The sequence below is a fragment of the Pyrus communis genome, chromosome 13 (assembly GCF_041283825.1).
Source record: "Pyrus communis isolate YQ-2024b chromosome 13, ASM4128382v1, whole genome shotgun sequence".
In the NCBI taxonomy this organism is placed as follows: domain Eukaryota; kingdom Viridiplantae; phylum Streptophyta; class Magnoliopsida; order Rosales; family Rosaceae; genus Pyrus; species Pyrus communis.
This window is the reverse complement of record NC_142577.1, coordinates 18364970-18369627: the sequence shown is the minus strand read 5'-3', so window position 1 is coordinate 18369627 and position 4658 is coordinate 18364970. Positions and strand designations below refer to the sequence as shown.

The 4658-nt window shown below is 31.3% G+C and overlaps 1 non-coding gene across 1 annotated transcript; it reads left to right on the top strand.

The window, feature by feature from the left end:
• The first annotated feature begins 684 nt into the window (after positions 1 to 684).
• On the top strand, positions 685 to 828 carry LOC148691889 (U4 spliceosomal RNA). The gene has a single exon (XR_015955365.1). It is a non-coding gene; the product is annotated as a U4 spliceosomal RNA (small nuclear RNA).
• Positions 829 to 4658: the final 3830 nt, after the last annotated feature.

Here is a 4658-nt window from a genome sequence, read left to right as displayed (position 1 = left end):
CTTTTAACATCAAAATTATCCTTGAAATTGAAATTAATCAATATAATCTTTGAAAATAGGTATAGCAAATTAATAAGATCATTCCATCATATCTGTTAAAAATTTTGTTAAGTGCTAATGTGGTACATAAATATGTCATATAAGTCTTTTTTTTCTCCCAAATTGTCCTTGAAATTGACTCCCGACATCAAAATTGTCTTTGAAATTGACTTGCGACATCAAAATGGTCATTCAAATTGAAAATCGATCAATATAGTCTCACGAGTAAGTGTCTTAAACCGATGTAGTCATTTTATCACAATTTTGTCAAAAAATTATGTTATGTGCTGATATGATACATAAATAATAGATCACACAAGTCTAATTAAATTTAAAAAATTACAAATAGGTTTAATAATTTAATAGTTAATAAAATATTGTGAGTCCAAAAACCTAGTCCTGAAATCCCATTCCACATTCCTCTACCTTTTTTAGTGTTTGTTCTCTAAAAAAAATATCAATACACTCATCTTTAAACACTTCGACATCCTTCACTGAATTAAACCTAGATCGAGATCACCTGTGGTGACAGCTTGACTCATTGGCAACGACTTCTGGAACATCACCGTTAACATTTAGGCAATCAACATCCTCACAACCTTAATCTTGGAAAGCTTGTTCGGCGCTTCCCGGGTGGTCTGGTGACTCAAAGAACAGTAAGGTATGGCTTGAAATAATGAGGTTATAATCGAAGTGAGTCTATTGTTGGTTGAAAACTTTTTCCAAACCCCCTCTTAGGCCTTGGTTAAGTCTTATGCATTTGAGAATTTATAGAAGGAATCTCTTTTTGAAGTAGGTCCTACTATAAGAAAAAAAACTATAAGAAAAAAAATTCTATTGTGTGAAAAGGTATTTAGACAACTACTTTTTTAATTAATTATTAAACTTATATCAGCACATAACAATTTTTTTTACATAATTATGACGGAATGATTATATTGATTTGCGACACCTATTTTCAAATACTACATTCATTGATTTTCAATTTTAAAGACCATCTTGATGGTGTGGATTAATTTCAGGGACCATCTTAATGGTAAGGACTTTGTAATAAAAACCTGTAAATCTTATGGGGTCCATTTATGTGTCATGTCAGTACTTAACAGAATTTTTAACAGAATTATAACGGAATGACCACATTGATTTGCGACACCTATTTTCAGGGACTACATTGATTAATTTTCAATTTTAAGAACTATCTTGATGATCAGGATCAATTTCAGGAATCATTTGTGATAAAAACCTTTGAAAAAATAAACTATGGGATTTATTGTAAGATTATTGATTTCACACTTTCAATTTTTTTTTTTTTTTTTTTTACTCATCTTTATGTTTTTTATTTTGATTTAATATATTTTAATATTAGAAAAAGTGGTGACAAAAGAAAAAAAAAATTCGAAATTCACTTGTAGTCTTACCGATGCGGCATATATCATGATTGGAAAATTAGGCTAATAGTTACATAAGAAGAAAAGAATCATTGTGAACCTTGAAAGTGCACAGAGCTTGATCCCCCAAGGGCGTAAACTTCATCATTAGCAAATTGAATTGGTTTTGTGGGGGGCGGAAGGCTCCCACTAGCCAACTAAGTTCTACTTGAGGAAAAAGAGGGAATGGAATAATTAGCAAATGGCGTGGAGCCTCTTATTTAATCACAATTCCTTTCGTTTCTGGGCCAAGATGCCATGATTACATAATATCATGTACCAATTTTCTGCTAAGCAGATTCAACATATAAACGATATGACAATTGACAACTTAGCACTTCATATGTCAATCTATTGATAACCATGGTTCTAATGCGGGGAGTGCTGACTTTAACTTTACATCTTTCCATGACTTCTCGCATGTGGCAATATTATGATCGTTGGATTTCATATGTATGTTGATTTATTTTGATAATATGGAGAAAGTTACATTTTAAAACTAATTGGCTAAAATGAGTAACTCAACTTCTGATTTTTTTTTAAATAACCCGAACTACTTAGTAGCACTAAAAATAAATTGTCATAATTAAATTGAAGAACTAATATTCTTGCTTACTCGACAATCTAATAAATAATAAGCAAGAGTATCCAACTTACCCAACTCCACATAAATAGTTACAAAGTATATTAATTTTCTAAAACTACTTTAACTTCACGTCCTCGCAATTGTGCTGCCTTACAAATCAGTGAAATCAGAATATTATTAGTGAGAAAGTTTGTTGACTAGTATTACTATCAAGAGGTGGTTGGTGGTGATAACCAATGAATTTGAAGTTGAAAGCGTTTAGGGATGTTCGTGTCGAGTGACAATCAACGATATAGATATTGGGGGTTTCACTAACTTATACGAGACATTGTCATCCGCTCATAGAGCACTCTCTTGTAAGTTGGTGGTGGGTTTTAATGTTTCCATAAAATCATATCCTTCCATGGAATCATATTCATGTCCCATCACACCATGCCATAACGTTGAATATTTAAAGCATATCTTAATCTTGTATAAATGTAAGAAAAAACTAATAATTCGTTTGAAAATACTTTTAAAATGATTGAAAATATTTTTAGAAATCAATTTTTAGTAAAAATACAAGTAAATTCTGAAAAACACTTGAAGTGCTTTCTAGAAGAACCACGTTACTAGCGCTTCTTATAGGAAGCACTTAAGTGTTTTTGAAACTCAAAAATGTTTTCTAAAAATGGTTTTAATAATCTTAAAAGCATTTCCAAACCAATTCTAAAATTCTATCAAAATGTTTACAAATTTATTTCCGAGCATCAAGATTGCATTTCAATAATCATCATCGACAAACAACAAAAGAGTTAGTGAGGCTATTTATGAGGCGGGGCGGAAGGTAGAACAAACCTTTCATATGAATACATTTTTCACCCAACAAAAATTAGAACAAAACCAAAGAAAGAACTTTACAGCTGCTTAAGAATGGCTAAAAATATTTTCTTACGAGACATATATATATTGTTACATTATAAATGAAAATTACATAGTCAGATAAAAAATAATATTTTACATTGCTGAATAGTGTACTAAAATAAAACATTATTGATAAGCCATAGCATCATAAGACTTCGGAAGGCACATGCATCCACAATTTACCATCACTAACACAAGAAGTGCGCGACTAAACCTAGCACTAACCACGTATAAAGGGGCTGCTAATGCTTTCGTCCTTACCTTATACAACAACTTCAAGTTTGAAGTGGAAGTTCATGAAAAGGAGTAATCTGAAGCTACCTGTGAATTGTGATATCGTACTAATGAAATAGACCTAGCTAGCTAGCTAGGTTCTTTCACCCAAATATAGGGTCATGGGATGGACACGTAGTATAATATATGAATTTAATGATGAAAATGAGATCCCGTATGTCCCCGACAATCCAACTCACCTCTTTTAGACCTGGTTTGTACTGATTCTGAAAAAAGTTGCTATCAAAAAAAGCTGGAAGTTATTTTTGTGTTTGGTAAACACTCAGCTTCAGCTTTTTTTCACAGTTTTGGATGAAAAAAAGCCAAAAACAAGAAGCTACAAAACCTAGCTTTGAAAAACCAGCTTTTTTTTCACATCTGTTTTACATAAAAGTTTACCAAACACTCTAATACTGCTTTTTTTTTTTCAAAAGCACTTTTACAAAAAAGTTTACCAAACACTCTGCTGCTTTATTTCACAGCTGTTTATTCTCACAGCACAGTAGAAGCAGTTTTTTTTCAAAGCACAGCAATACCAAACCAGCCCTTAATCTCTTCAACTAAGGAGAAAGGCTTAGACTTCTCAAAGATTGAGCAAAAAAATCTTCTAAATTTCTTATGACTTATTTATAAATTTTCGTGTTTATAATTGTAACTTGTATATATTATAAATTATTATGTGAATGTATATTTTACATTAAAAAATAATTAAAATCAATTTCGTTCCGTTTTTTTTTTTGGATATATTGTTTGGTCATTGAACTATTTAAAAATAGATTGACGGATTTAGTAAAAACATTATGAACCGTTTATATATTTTCTACAATTGATTTACTAAATGATCTTAGTTTTAATTAATTTTTGAAGAAATGATCTTTGCAGAGTTATTTATAATATAACGTTTCCATTATAAACACTAAATTATGTGAATATGCCACGAAGTATTATGAAGAGGAACTCCTCATCAACCTTAAGGAGCCAAACTCTTCTCTTAACTAAATAACTAATTATGTTTTAATTAATTAAATTAAGAGAATATGCGTAATGCAAGATCTGTGTGGCTATTTCTGCAAACATGGCTCCTAAATACCAAACAAGGATTCCATTATTCCTTGATGACTTGAATTAGAAAGATTCAACACAAAACAGTGAAAAACTCCCTCTCTCCATGTACCAGTCTCGGTTCCCCTGCGTGTCCTCCAAGTGTAGGAGAATGGTACTGTTATCTAAACCAGCCAAATATGTATGGTTTAGGCAAGCCTGCCCAACTCTTTCAACTATCAATTTTTGTTGTAATTTTCTTTGACTATTAAGTCTCACATAATTAAGTGCACACGTGATACAATATTGGAGCTGTATCGATCAATGGCGAACATTTATTATAACTAATAGCCGAGCATACAGTGAGATGGATAAAATAACACCCTAAG